The following is a 15,553-nucleotide window of genomic DNA, read 5'->3' on the forward strand; positions in this document are numbered from 1 at the left end:
ATCTGAGAGTAATTCTTAATAAAAGGCATGCCGCTAATTGTTCGTCATCACAGATACTGTATGCTATACGGCCACGACGCGCAACTGATTTCCAAAATTCGACTTCTTCCTTTGAGGATGGAACTCACGAACCCTGGTTTACTAGTCCAGTGCTCTACCACTGAGCAAAAGGAGCGCGGCATAGCGGTACTTTTGCGTACTTCGTCCTTACGGTCGTGTGGATCATCAGACTTCAGCTGACAACACTTCATATTACCGACTAATATTTGCAGCTATGGCGACCCATTTCTGCTTGGCTACACATCTGACATGTAACCGATGTCCTCTCCAAACAACAACACTTGCATTTCAGAACATGTCTTTCACACATGTCTACAAAATCACCTTCACCTTCAAATACAGTTTCCTTGCGACTGACAGAGACGTAGGCAAAGTTTAAAGTTGCTATTTCCATTACATCACGTTAATCAGAAAAACGGTAATTTACATCTGCAGCGGAACAAAATTTCGTTCCGCCCAGCGTGGGGCCGAACCCACGACCCTGAGATTAAGAGTCTCATGCTCTACCGACTGAGCTAGCAGGGCTGCTTCGGTGAATACTTGCCGGGCAGCACGTCACACAGTACTCGTTTGGGTTGGGTGGTCCCATACAGAATCTCTCCATGCTGCCTAATGTTTTCCTAACGTCACACTCGTCACGTACTTCACTTTTATTTCATAATCATTTCTGAGAGGTAAAGGAATTGCATGACAACCTGCAGAGCTAGTGGCGTCAAAATTAACACTCATACTTGATGTGACTCAAAAGGCGAACGAGTTACTTTCCGACGTTGTTTTAGATGTGCAAGTGCCAGTGGAAACTCGCGGTGACGGCACTCTGCCGACCATTTCGCTAGTTAACACCGGTCTTGTAGTGTGTGTTTCAAGCTCAAGAGCATCTCCAAGCAGAAAATGGTCAACAGCAACATTCAGACGGTTTCGTACTGCTCAAATGCTACATTAAAACGGTATGTTCCTTTTTCAGAACTGATAAAACACGAGCGTGACAGCATTCGAACCTGTAATCTTCAGATCCGAAGTCCGACGCCTTATCCATTAGGCCACTCAGTCACTGACAACCAAGTGCAACTTGTATATGACTCATCTCGAAACGCTCACACCCCTGATAATTTGTGTTTTCGTTCTACACAGCCGCTGCCCTTGCTCTTTCCCACCCATTCGTTACATTCAACCTCTTACGTGACCGACCAAATATAGACTGGGAAACAAGACCACACACTTTGTGCATACGGAATCGAAGGCAGGGCGTGCCTCGCCGCATTTGCCACGATGGCCATTTGCTACTTCTGCAGAAGCGGCGGCGGCGACGACGACGACGACCGCGAGAGGCTCTCACATATGTGAGAAACACATCTATAAAATGTAATTCAGACTGCCTTGTCCCACCTTATGCTGTACCGCTTTGGCAAAGGCTTTATCTGCGCCATTCGCCTTAATCACATCTGAGAGTGATTCTTAATAAATGGCATGTCGCTAATTGTTCGTCATCACAGATACTGTTAGCTATACGGCCACGACGCGCAACTGATTTCCAGAATTCGTCTTCCTCCTCTGAGTGTGAGAACTCACGACCTCTGTTTTACTAGACCAGTGCTCTACCACATTTTTTTTTTTTAGTTTTAGCTTTTTATTTCTTTTAGGACCCCTGGTCTAGTACACCAGTGCTCTACCACTTTTTGTTTTTTTTGTTAACATCTTTTTCTTGTTGTTTCATATTATTTTTCCTTTCTTTTTTTTTGTATTACTTGAGATGCCGTTGTTTAAAATTTAGGGGTGACAATACTACGGCGTCGTACTTTCCCCTACATGTCGGTTCTTGGTCTCACGTTTGTTTTTCTTGTTCGTCCTAAAAATCCACGAAAACTTCAGTCCAGGTTTAGAAAAGTAGTTTACAGAAAGGTGGCAAATCCAGAAACAGTATATAGGAAATCGGCTAACACAGGCGACCTTAGCCAACACCCTCCCTTTCAAATGTCAGGCTAAGCATATTTGCAAAATCTTCACGGAGTCCTGGCATGCGCAATCGGTTCCAGTAAGCAGTAAGAATGTACTGTCGAAACGTTAGGTGTTCATCCTCTTCATGACAACTAATAACAAAATGTACGAAGTGTCCAAGCAACCACATAACGGTATTGAGCTTCGTTCGCGGATAAAAGGAAGAATCGGGCCGTACGATGACGTCAATGGTATAAGCGGTTTCGGCAGTCCTAGTGACAAAAGCCAGTTGTTTCCTGAGCCAAATCCAATTAGCAAGGTGCCCACTGCAGGTGAATCGATGCTCAAGTGTGTCCAGGAGACCACACCGAGTGCAGTTGTCCGTGTCAGAAAGACCAATACGGTGCAGTCGTACGTTGGTGGGGACCAAACCATTAACTACCCTACACCACGTGGACGCCACAGCCATAGTGTGGATCGGCAGACTAACATTCTTCCAGAGGCTCTTCCAGGACACTGATGGAGACGCCAGTTCGATTGGATTGGGACCGGCCAGCCCCTCCCAACGGGCAATCAAGCTCTTGGTCGTTGGCACCGGTCGTCGCAAGAAGACGTCACCGAGGTAACTAACCGCAATATAAAATTCCCGGACGTGTTTCAACTTAAAATTGAGGCGACCGACGGCGACAGGTGGAGCAAGGCTCTTCGGACGCACAACAGTGAAAAGTCTGGATGTAATTGAAGTCACTTCTTGCGTAACAATTAGAGTCGTACGGCGGACGTACAAGGCAGATGCCTTGCGAGTAATGTCAGTGAGGCCCAAGCCTCCGGAGATACGCGGTTTCGTCATAACCTCGTAACGCAACTTGAATAGATGACCCTTCCATATAAACCTGCTAGACAATTGGCGCAACCGTTTCGCCACCATAATGGGAAGGGGGAACAGTTGAGCAACATAATAGGCTTTACATAACACGTATGTGTCTAAAATTCTGATTTTTTGCAAAATGGTAGCAGAGCGCTGCTCATGGACCATCAGAGCCCCCTGTATCTTCTCGGTGACAGATTTCCAATTAAGAGCTGCCATTTTTATAGGACACCGATCAATGGTAATCCCCAATGACGTATGGCGATCGACAAAAGTGGCCCAAGGAACATCAGCATCGCGAAACCCTCGAATATCAAGGAACTTACACTTACCCTGATTAAGACGCGCTCCAGAGACACAACAGTATGCATCGACTGCCCCTTTCAACAATGTGATATCATCACGTTGACGGAGGAGAACAACGACATCGTCCGCGTACGCCTTAACAGTGAGCTTCCCACCAGAGAGGGTCATACCCTGAAGCTTGAAAGCAAGAGTCCGAAGCAGCGGTTCCAGGGACAATATGAATAGCGACATAGAGAGCGGACTACCCTGAGGTACTCCTCGGCGGATAGCAAAGGGCGGCGTCAGCTGCCCATTGACTGACACCCGAGCAGTTATTCCCCTATACAAATTACCAAGAACACCACGTGATGAAGCGTTAAAACCTATTGTATCTAAAACATGATCTAAAAACACATGACTGACGTGATCAAAAGCCTTATAAAAGTCGAGGAAAACAAAGGCTCAATGAACGTTTGTAACCGCCGCAACCGAGACAACATCCCGATATTCGGCTACTGGGGTCAGAATAGATCTACCAGGAAAACAACATTGATGTGCATCAATCACACCCCGAAGCAGTGAAGACAATCGACTATTGAGTGCTCTAGCAGCTGTCTTGTAATCAAAGTTCAGCAATGTGAGCGGACGAAGATGGGCAGTAGATAAACGACCAGTGGACTTCGGAATTAAAACAATTTTACCTACTTTAAAATCGGCAGGCACATCCATCCCCCTGACAATCTCATATAAGATCTGCGTAAAAGTGCCACCCAAAAGAGGCCAAAAACGGAGATAAAATTCTTTTGGCAGGCCGTCTGGACCCGGCGATTTACCGGACGGAGAGTGAGCAATAAAATCAAAAACATCATCTACCTGCAACTCCCGGAGAAAGTCGCCGTTCGCGTCAGGCGTGATCGTCGCAGGAAGATCCTCAAGGACATCATCAGAAAGTGACGCACCAGAATCATCGGCAGAATAGAGACTAGCGTAATACTGATGAAGAGCACGAGTCATATCCTCCTGTGCAATAAGCTGTCGTCCATCATCCACCATAAGAGAAGAGATGAAGGAGCGATGACGTCGAGTCTGATGCCGCAGCAGGTGGTACAAAGAAGTCAGTTCACCTTCAACAAGAGAGTGAGGTTTCGACTTTACTCGCAGACCATCCAACTGTCGTCGTTTGAGGGTTAAGAGCTTGGCTTTAATACGACGAACATCATGGATCCGCAGAGGAGAAGGACCCACCGCGTCATACAGTTCACGCAGGACAGAGTAGTAAAATTCATACGTGTTCTTAAAATCACGCGCCCTTGCGGCACAGTAAAAAATCAAAGTCTGACGAATCTTGGGCTTGGCAAACGCAGTCCACCAAACGAGCAAGGAGGGGTAACGCGGGACGGAGCGAAGACATCGCTCCCACACGGCACTTACAACTTCATCAATGGCACTGTCGGCAAGGTGGGAAACATTTAACATCCACTGGGAACGATAAAGTTTTGCTGGTTGGTGACTAAGATTTACAGTTGCAGTAAAAGCACAATGGTCAGAAAAACTAGTAGGAATAACACCGACAGAAAGAATGTTATCACATAAAAAATCAGAGAAGTAGAATCTGTCGAGTCTACTGCATGAGGACGCGGTAAAATACGTAAATTTCACCAGGGTTGGATATTTGTGTTCCCAAACATCACGCAGGTGCATCGTACGAACCAAGTCATGTAAATCTCGGCAATAATTAAAATTGGGGGACTGGTCTTCAGGGCGTAAAACACAATTAAAATCGCCTCCGAGCAGGAGACTCCGAGGACTCTTGCGCAAAAGATAAATAAGCTCTTCCTTATAAAAGCGCGATCGAGCCACAGTGCGACCCGAACCAGAGGGGGCATATAAAACAACTAGGTGGAGATCAAAAAGACGACAACCAATCCCACGGCCAGAGTCAAGGAATTCAATGTCAGTAATAGGAATACCTTCTGGAAAGAAAAGAGCAGTTCCTGTTGAATTCTCCGGTGCGACATTAAAAACAGTTTGAAATCCAGGTAGAGAGAGATCAGAAAACAATACTTCCTGCAAAAATACTACGTCCGCACAGGAGTCGTAAAGAAACTGCCGCAAAGAGGCAATGCGAACGTCGGACTGAATACGGTTAACATTTAAGGTAAGAAAGGTGTATGCTTGAACCATGGAGAGAAAAGCGAGGGAAGAAATCACCTACACCGACGCATCAACATCACAGTCCATAGCAGGGGAGACGGAGGCATCCGAGGGAGGGGGACTGCTACCCCCTTCCGCGGATCCCTTACGTTTCGGTTTTTTACGAACCGCATTGACGTTCGGCTGAACGCGCAACTTGCGTCGGCTTACGGGCAAGGAAGCGGCAGCCGCCGATGACGTAGGAGGGTCAAGTTCTGTATCTGACAACACCCGCGCCGGTCCACAGTCAGGGTCCGGGGTCGCGGGGGAAACATCCGACGAAACGGACTGGTCTACACCAGTATTAGCTTCCGGCAAACATGGACTACACGGAGGCGAAACGTGAGCAGGAAGCTCAGAAACTGCTAAGTTGGAAGGAAGCGGAGCAGCTCCGCTGGCAGAGGTGTGGGGCAGCGAAGCAGGAAGTTGTTGCCGCTCAACTTGTTGTGACAACGAAGTCGGTTCGGAAGGCGGCACCAACAGGTCCGACCGACGAGCCGACTCGAGAGAAGCCGCGTCGGAAGCCGGAGGGGCGTCAGCAGCCGCTACCGGAACAGCTACTTCTGGGGAAATGGGAGCATCTACACTACTCTGTGGCTCGGAGGATGTCGGTCTCTCGGATTGGGGCATCTCGGGGAGATCCTCATCCGTACTATTTCCATCTTGTGCGCGACGCCGTTTATTATTCAAAAGCGGCACACCCACCTGAGGAACCGACGGAACAACATCAGATTTGGCACGTAAAGGAGGAAATTCTGTGTGAGGGGCGTGCACAACCTGCGGCTGGGCGCTACTACCACTGGACTGTTCGACACCAAGAGCAGAACCACCTGCAACGAGGTCAGCGACCGTTAACTTGCGACGCTGTTCGAGAGAATTTATTAACACAAAAACCCTCCGCGGACAGTTGGTACGCACGTGGCCACTCTCATTACACAAAAAACAGGTGCCAACCTGACCACTATATGTTACATGGACACGATATCCACCGATCTGCAGGTGCGAGGGAATATTCTGCTTCACGTGCATTTCGACGGAACGAATGCCACTGTAACACTGCAGACGATGTTGGCTGGACCAGCGTTCAAGGCGAATACTCTTAACATCACCATACTTGAGTAAACCTTCCTTAAGATACACATTATCCACCTCCGGCGGAAGGTTGTAAACACGAACACTGGTGTACGTAATGGAAGCATTTGAAAGCAGTACGGTACTGACAGAATCATCCCGATGCCGAAAGAGAACCTGATGACCAAATTTGGAAATAATTTTATCAACCTGAAGGGGGTCCATAAATTTAACAAAGAAAACATAGAGTTCTGTATCAAAATAAGCAGTGTGCACCTGATCCGAATTAATGCCAAATGTATCTACTAACCAATCATGAATCTCAAGGGAACTAGGTTGCACATGGCGGGTGGACTTGTCGAAAGCAAAACTAACTGTAGCCTGACGAGGAATAACCTGAGACGACATTTTCAAAAACTACGCGGTCTAAACCGCTACACAAAAAACACTGAAATACACACAGAAAATAACACAAGGAACGAAACAACGACGGAGAAAAACTTACAGAAGGTACAACACAACACGTAAACAAACGATATCCCACTATACGTAACACTACGGCGGAGCGGAAGACTAGGCACGTCCACACTGCACGGCGTCTGAAGCGGAACTGTCACTGAGCTAAAGAGGAGAGGCCTAGCGGTACTCTTGCGTACTTCGTCCTTACGGTCGTCTGGATCATAGGACTTGAGCTGACAACACTTCATATTACCGACTAATATTTGCAGCTATGGCGACCCATTACTGCTTGGCTACACATCTGACACGTAACCGATGTCCTCTCCAAACAACAACACTTGCATTTCAGAACATGTCTTTCACACATGTCTACAAAATCACCTTCACCTTCAAATACAGCGTCCTTGCGACTGACAGAGACGTAGGCAAAGTTTAAAGTTGCTATTTCCATTACATCACGTTAATCAGAAAAACGGTAATTTACATCTGCAGCGGAACAAAATTCCGTTCTGCCCAACGTGGGGCTCGAACCCACGACCCTGAGATTAAGAGACTCATACTCTACCGACTGAGCTAACCGGGCTGCTTCGGTGAATACTTACCGGGCAGCACGTCACACAGTACTCGTTTGGGTTGGGTGGTCCCATACAGAATCTCTCCATGCTGCCTAATGTTTTCCTAACGTCACACTCGTCACGTACTTCACTTTTATTTCATAATCATTTCTGAGAGGTAAAGGAATTGCATGACAACCTGCAGAGCTAGTGGCGTCAAAATTAACACTCATACTTGATGTGACTCAAAAGGCGAACGAGTTACTTTCCGACGTTGTTTTAGATGTGCAAGTGCCAGTGGAAACTCGCGGTGACGGCACTCTGCCGACCATTTCGCTAGTTAACACCGGTCTTGTAGTGTGTGTTTCAAGCTCAAGAGCATCTCCAAGCAGAAAATGGTCAACAGCAACATTCAGACGGTTTCGTACTGCTCAAATGCTACATTAAAACGGTATGTTTCTTTTTTAGAACTGATAAAACACGAGCGTGACAGCATTCGAACCTGTAATCTTCAGATCCGAAGTCCGACGCCTTATCCATTAGGCCACACAGTCACTGACGACCAAGTGCAACTTGTATATGACTCATCTCGAAACGCTCACACCACTGATAATTTGTGTTTTCGTTCTACACAGCCGCTGCCCTTGTTCTTTCCCACCCATTCGTTACATTCAACCTCTTATGTGACCGACCAAATATAGACTGGGAAACAAGACCACACACTTTGTGCATACGGAATCGAAGGCAGGGCGTGCCTCGCCGCATTTGCCACGATGGCCATTTGCTACTTCTGCAGAAGCGGCGGCGGCGACGAGGACGACCGCGTGAGGCTCTGACATATATTTGAGAAATACATCTATAAAATGTAATTCAGACTGCCTCGTCCCACCTTATGCTGTACCGCTTTGGCAAAGGCTTTATCTGCGCCATTCGCCTTAATCACATCTGAGAGTAATTCTTAATAAAAGGCATGTCGCTAATTGTTAGTCATCACAGATACTGTTAGCTATACGGCCACGACGCGCAACTGATTTCCAAAATTCGACTTTCTCCTTTGAGGATGGAACTCACGACCCTTGGTTTACTAGTCTAGTGCTCTACCACAGAGCTAAATGGGCACGGCCTAGCGGTACTTTTGCGTACTTCGTCCTTACGGTCGTCTGGATCATCAGACTTCAGCTGACAACACTTCATATTACCGACTAATATTTGCAGCTATGGCGACCCATTACTGCTTGGCTACACATCTGACACGTAACCGATGTCCTCTCCAAACAACAACACTTGCATTTCAGAACATGTCTTTCACACATGTCTACAAAATCACCTTCACCTTCAAATACAGTTTCCTTGCGACTGACAGAGACGTAGGCAAAGTTTAAAGTTGCTATTTCCATTACATCACGTTACTCATAAAAACGGTAATTTACATCTGCAGCGGAACAAAATTCCGTTCCGCCCAGCGTGGGGGTCGAACCCATGACCCTGAGATTAAGAGTCTCATGCTCTACCGACAGAGCTAGCCGGGCTGCTTCGGTGAATACTTGCCGGGCAGCACGTCACACAGTACTCGTTTGGGTTGGGTGGTCCCATACAGAATCTCTCCATGCTGCCTAATGTTTTCCTAACGTCACACTCGTCACGTACTTCACTTTTATTTCATAATCATTTCTGAGAGGTAAAGGAATTGCATGACAACCTGCAGAGCTAGTGGCGTCAAAATTAACACTCATACTTGATGTGACTCAAAAGGCGAACGAGTTACTTTCCGACGTTGTTTTAGATGTGCAAGTGCCAGTGGAAACTCGCGGTGACGGCACTCTGCCGACCATTTCGCTAGTTAACACAGGTCTTGTAGTGTGTGTTTCAAGCTCAAGAGCATCTCCAAGCAGAAAATGGTCAACAGCAACATTCAGACGGTTTCGTACTGCTCAAATGCTACATTAAAACGGTATGTTTCTTTTTCAGAACTGATAAAACACGAGCGTGACAGCATTCGAACCTGTAATCTTCAGATCCGAAGTCCGACGCCTTATCCATTAGGCCACACAGTCACTGACGACCAAGTGCAACTTGTATATGACTCATCTCGAAACGCTCACACCCCTGATAATTTGTGTTTTCGTTCTACACAGCCGCTGCCCTTGCTCTTTCCCACCCATTCGTTACATTCAACCTCTTACGTGACCGACCAAATATAGACTGGGAAACAAGACCACACACTTTGTGCATACGGATTCGAAGGCAGGGCGTGCCTCGCCGCATTTGCCACGATGGCCATTTGCTACTTCTGCAGAAGCGGCGGCGGCGACGACGACGACGACGACGACGACGACGACGACGACGACGACCGCGAGAAGCTCTGACATATGTGAGAAATACATCTTTAAAATGTAATTCAGACTGCCTCGTCCCACCTTATGCTGTACCGCTTTGGCAAAGGCTTTATCTGCGCCATTCGCCTTAATCACATCTGAGAGTAATTCTTAACAAAAGGCATGTCGCTAATTGTTCGTCATCACAGATACTGTTAGCTATACGGCCACGACGCGCAACTGATTTCCAAAATTCGACTTCTTCTTTTGAGGATGGAACTCACGACCCTTGGTTTACTAGTCCAGTGCGCTACCACTGAGCTAAATGGGCGCGGCCTAGCGGTACTTTTGCGTACTTCGTCCTTACGGTCGTCTGGATCATCAGACTTCAGCTGACAACACTTCATATTACCGACTAATATTTGCAGCTATGGCGACCCATTACTGCTTGGCTACACATCTGACACGTAACCGATGTCCTCTCCAAACAACAACACTTGCATTTCAGAACATGTCTTTCTCACATGTCTACAAAATCACCTTCACCTTCAAATACAGTTTCCTTGCGACTGACAGAGACGTAGGCAAATTTTAAAGTTGCTATTTCCATTACATCACGTTAATCAGAAAAACAATAATTTACATCTGCAGCGGAACAAAATTCTGTTCCACCCAGTGTGGGGCTCGAACCCACGACCCTGAGATTAAGAGTCTCATGCTCTACCGACTGAGCTAGCCGGGCTGCTTCGGTGAATGCTTGCCGGGAAGCACGTCACACAGTACTCGTTTGGGTTGGGTGGTCCCATACAGAATCTCTCCATGCTGCCTAATGTTTTCCTAACGTCACACTCGTCACGTACTTCACTTTTATTTCATAATCATTTCTGAGAGGTAAAGGAATTGCATGACAACCTGCAGAGCTAGTGGCGTCAAAATTAACACTCGTACTTGATGTGACTCAAAAGGCGAACGAGTTACTTTCCGACGTTGTTTTAGATGTGCAAGTGCCAGTGGAAACTCGCGGTGTCGGCACTCTGCCGACCATTTCGCTAGTTAACACAGGTCTTGTAGTGTGTGTTTCAAGCTCAAGAGCATCTCCAAGCAGAAAATGGTCAACAGCAACATTCAGACGGTTTCGTACTGCTCAAATGCTACATTAAAACGGTATGTTTCTTTTTCAGAACTGATAAAACACGAGCGTGACAGCATTCGAACCTGTAATCTTCAGATCCGAAGACCGACGCCTTATCCATTAGGCCACACAGTCACTGACGACCAAGTGCAACTTGTATATGACTCATCTCGAAACGCTCACACCCCTGATAATTTGTGTTTTCGTTCTACACATCCGCTGCCCTTGCTCTTTCCCACCCATTCGTTACATTCAACCTCTTACGTGACCGACCAAATATAGACTGGGAAACAAGACCACACACTTTGTGCATACGGATTCGAAGGCAGGGCGTGCCTCGCCGCATTTGCCACGATGGCCATTTGCTACTTCTGCAGAAGCGGCGGCGGCGACGACGACGACGACGACGACGACGACGACCGCGAGAAGCTCTGACATATGTGAGAAATACATCTTTAAAATGTAATTCAGACTGCCTCGTCCCACCTTATGCTGTACCGCTTTGGCAAAGGCTTTATCTGCGCCATTCGCCTTAATCACATCTGAGAGTAATTCTTAACAAAAGGCATGTCGCTAATTGTTCGTCATCACAGATACTGTTAGCTATACGGCCACGACGCGCAACTGATTTCCAAAATTCGACTTCTTCCTTTGAGGATGGAACTCACGACCCTTGGTTTACTAGTCCAGTGCGCTACCACTGAGCTAAATGGGCGCGGCCTAGCGGTACTTTTGCGTACTTCGTCCTTACGGTCGTCTGGATCATCAGACTTCAGCTGACAACACTTCATATTACCGACTAATATTTGCAGCTATGGCGACCCATTACTGCTTGGCTACACATCTGACACGTAACCGATGTCCTCTCCAAACAACAACACTTGCATTTCAGAACATGTCTTTCTCACATGTCTACAAAATCACCTTCACCTTCAAATACAGTTTCCTTGCGACTGACAGAGACGTAGGCAAATTTTAAAGTTGCTATTTCCATTACATCACGTTAATCAGAAAAACAATAATTTACATCTGCAGCGGAACAAAATTCTGTTCCACCCAGTGTGGGGCTCGAACCCACGACCCTGAGATTAAGAGTCTCATGCTCTACCGACTGAGCTAGCCGGGCTGCTTCGGTGAATGCTTGCCGGGAAGCACGTCACACAGTACTCGTTTGGGTTGGGTGGTCCCATACAGAATCTCTCCATGCTGCCTAATGTTTTCCTAACGTCACACTCGTCACGTACTTCACTTTTATTTCATAATCATTTCTGAGAGGTAAAGGAATTGCATGACAACCTGCAGAGCTAGTGGCGTCAAAATTAACACTCGTACTTGATGTGACTCAAAAGGCGAACGAGTTACTTTCCGACGTTGTTTTAGATGTGCAAGTGCCAGTGGAAACTCGCGGTGTCGGCACTCTGCCGACCATTTCGCTAGTTAACACAGGTCTTGTAGTGTGTGTTTCAAGCTCAAGAGCATCTCCAAGCAGAAAATGGTCAACAGCAACATTCAGACGGTTTCGTACTGCTCAAATGCTACATTAAAACGGTATGTTTCTTTTTCAGAACTGATAAAACACGAGCGTGACAGCATTCGAACCTGTAATCTTCAGATCCGAAGACCGACGCCTTATCCATTAGGCCACACAGTCACTGACGACCAAGTGCAACTTGTATATGACTCATCTCGAAACGCTCACACCCCTGATAATTTGTGTTTTCGTTCTACACATCCGCTGCCCTTGCTCTTTCCCACCCATTCGTTACATTCAACCTCTTACGTGACCGACCAAATATAGACTGGGAAACAAGACCACACACTTTGTGCATACGGATTCGAAGGCAGGGCGTGCCTCGCCGCATTTGCCACGATGGCCATTTGCTACTTCTGCAGAAGCGGCGGCGGCGACGACGACGACGACGACGACGACGACGACGACGACCGCGAGAAGCTCTGACATATGTGAGAAATATATCTTTAAAATGTAATTCAGACTGCCTCGTCCCACCTTATGCTGTACCGCTTTGGCAAAGGCTATATCTGCGCAATTCGCCTTAATCACATCTGAGAGTAATTCTTAATAAAAGGCATGTCGCTAATTGTTCGTCATCACAGATACTGTTAGCTATACGGCCACGACGCGCAACTGATTTCCAAAATTCGACTTCTTCCTTTGAGGATGGAACTCACGACCCTTGGTTTACTAGTCCAGTGCGCTACCACTGAGCTAAATGGGCGCGGCCTAGCGGTACTTTTGCGTACTTCGTCCTTACGGTCGTCTGGATCATCAGACTTCAGCTGACAACACTTCATATTACCGACTAATATTTGCAGCTATGGCGACCCATTACTGCTTGGCTACACATCTGACACGTAACCGATGTCCTCTCCAAACAACAACACTTGCATTTCAGAACATGTCTTTCTCACATGTCTACAAAATCACCTTCACCTTCAAATACAGTTTCCTTGCGACTGACAGAGACGTAGGCAAATTTTAAAGTTGCTATTTCCATTACATCACGTTAATCAGAAAAACAATAATTTACATCTGCAGCGGAACAAAATTCTGTTCCACCCAGTGTGGGGCTCGAACCCACGACCCTGAGATTAAGAGTCTCATGCTCTACCGACTGAGCTAGCCGGGCTGCTTCGGTGAATGCTTGCCGGGAAGCACGTCACACAGTACTCGTTTGGGTTGGGTGGTCCCATACAGAATCTCTCCATGCTGCCTAATGTTTTCCTAACGTCACACTCGTCACGTACTTCACTTTTATTTCATAATCATTTCTGAGAGGTAAAGGAATTGCATGACAACCTGCAGAGCTAGTGGCGTCAAAATTAACACTCGTACTTGATGTGACTCAAAAGGCGAACGAGTTACTTTCCGACGTTGTTTTAGATGTGCAAGTGCCAGTGGAAACTCGCGGTGTCGGCACTCTGCCGACCATTTCGCTAGTTAACACAGGTCTTGTAGTGTGTGTTTCAAGCTCAAGAGCATCTCCAAGCAGAAAATGGTCAACAGCAACATTCAGACGGTTTCGTACTGCTCAAATGCTACATTAAAACGGTATGTTTCTTTTTCAGAACTGATAAAACACGAGCGTGACAGCATTCGAACCTGTAATCTTCAGATCCGAAGACCGACGCCTTATCCATTAGGCCACACAGTCACTGACGACCAAGTGCAACTTGTATATGACTCATCTCGAAACGCTCACACCCCTGATAATTTGTGTTTTCGTTCTACACATCCGCTGCCCTTGCTCTTTCCCACCCATTCGTTACATTCAACCTCTTACGTGACCGACCAAATATAGACTGGGAAACAAGACCACACACTTTGTGCATACGGATTCGAAGGCAGGGCGTGCCTCGCCGCATTTGCCACGATGGCCATTTGCTACTTCTGCAGAAGCGGCGGCGGCGACGACGACGACGACGACGACGACGACGACGACGACGACGACCGCGTGAAGCTCTGACATATGTGAGAAATATATCTTTAAAATGTAATTCAGACTGCCTCGTCCCACCTTATGCTGTACCGCTTTGGCAAAGGCTATATCTGCGCCATTCGCCTTAATCACATCTGAGAGTAATTCTTAATAAAAGGCATGTCGCTAATTGTTCGTCATCACAGATACTGTTTGCTATACGGCCACGACGCGCAACTGATTTCCAAAATTCGAATTTTTCCTTTGAGGATGGAACTCATGACCCTTGGTTTACTAGTCCAGTGCTATACCACTGAGCTAAAGAGGCGCGGCCTAGCGGCACTTTCGCGTACTTCGTCCTTAGGGTCGTCTGGATCATCAGACTTCAGCTGACAACACTTCATATTACCGACTAATATTTGCAGCTATGGCGACCCATTACTGCTTGGCTACACATCTGACACGTAACCGATGTCCTCTCCAAACAACAACATTTGCATTTCAGAACATGTCTTTCACACATGTCTACAAAATCACCTTCACCTTCAAATACAGTTTCCTTGCGACTGACAGAGACGTAGGCAAAGTTTAAAGTTGCTATTTCCATTACATCACGTTAATCATAAAAACGGTAATTTACATCTGCAGCGGAACAAAATTCCGTTCCGCCCAGCGTGGGGGTCGAACCCATGACCCTGAGATTAAGAGTCTCATGCTCTACCGACGGAGCTAGCCGGGCTGCTTCGGTGAATACTTGCCGGGCAGCACGTCACACAGTACTCGTTTGGGTTGGGTGGTCCCATACAGAATCTCTCCACGCTGCCTAATGTTTTCCTAACGTCACACTCGTCACGTACTTCACTTTTATTTCATAATCATTTCTGAGAGGTAAAGGAATTGCATGACAACCTGCAGAGCTAGTGGCGTCAAAATTAACACTCATACTTTATGTGACTCAAAAGGCGAACGAGTTACTTTCCGACGTTGTTTTAGATGTGCAAGTGCCAGTGGAAACTCGGGGTGACGGCACTCTGCCGACCATTTCGCTAGTTAACACAGGTCTTGTAGTGTGTGTTTCAAGCTCAAGAGCATCTCCAAGCAGAAAATGGTCAACAGCAACATTCAGACGGTTTCGTACTGCTCAAATGCTACATTAAAACGGTATGTTTCTTTTTCAGAACTGATAAAACACGAGCGTGACAGCATTCGAACCTGTAATCTTCAGATCCGAAGTCCGACGCCTT

General features: G+C 46.9%; 7 non-coding genes across 7 annotated transcripts; all 7 read right to left on the minus strand.

Moving 5' to 3' along the window:
- Positions 1-513: 513 nt before the first annotated feature.
- On the minus strand, positions 514-585 carry Trnak-cuu (transfer RNA lysine (anticodon CUU)). Its single transcript has one exon. It is a non-coding gene; the product is annotated as a tRNA-Lys (tRNA).
- Positions 586-7,381: 6,796 nt separating this feature from the next.
- Trnak-cuu (transfer RNA lysine (anticodon CUU)) lies at positions 7,382-7,454 on the minus strand. Its single transcript has one exon. It is a non-coding gene; the product is annotated as a tRNA-Lys (tRNA).
- A 1,427-nt stretch (positions 7,455-8,881) lies between these two features.
- On the minus strand, positions 8,882-8,954 carry Trnak-cuu (transfer RNA lysine (anticodon CUU)). The gene has a single exon. It is a non-coding gene; the product is annotated as a tRNA-Lys (tRNA).
- Positions 8,955-10,409: 1,455 nt separating this feature from the next.
- Positions 10,410-10,482, minus strand: Trnak-cuu (transfer RNA lysine (anticodon CUU)). Its single transcript has one exon. It is a non-coding gene; the product is annotated as a tRNA-Lys (tRNA).
- A 1,443-nt stretch (positions 10,483-11,925) lies between these two features.
- Positions 11,926-11,998, minus strand: Trnak-cuu (transfer RNA lysine (anticodon CUU)). The gene has a single exon. It is a non-coding gene; the product is annotated as a tRNA-Lys (tRNA).
- A 1,449-nt stretch (positions 11,999-13,447) lies between these two features.
- Positions 13,448-13,520, minus strand: Trnak-cuu (transfer RNA lysine (anticodon CUU)). The gene has a single exon. It is a non-coding gene; the product is annotated as a tRNA-Lys (tRNA).
- A 1,455-nt stretch (positions 13,521-14,975) lies between these two features.
- Trnak-cuu (transfer RNA lysine (anticodon CUU)) lies at positions 14,976-15,048 on the minus strand. Its single transcript has one exon. It is a non-coding gene; the product is annotated as a tRNA-Lys (tRNA).
- Between the last annotated feature and the right edge of the window lie 505 nt (positions 15,049-15,553).

Source organism: Schistocerca gregaria, chromosome 8 (assembly GCF_023897955.1).
Source record: "Schistocerca gregaria isolate iqSchGreg1 chromosome 8, iqSchGreg1.2, whole genome shotgun sequence".
In the NCBI taxonomy this organism is placed as follows: Eukaryota; Metazoa; Arthropoda; class Insecta; order Orthoptera; family Acrididae; genus Schistocerca; species Schistocerca gregaria.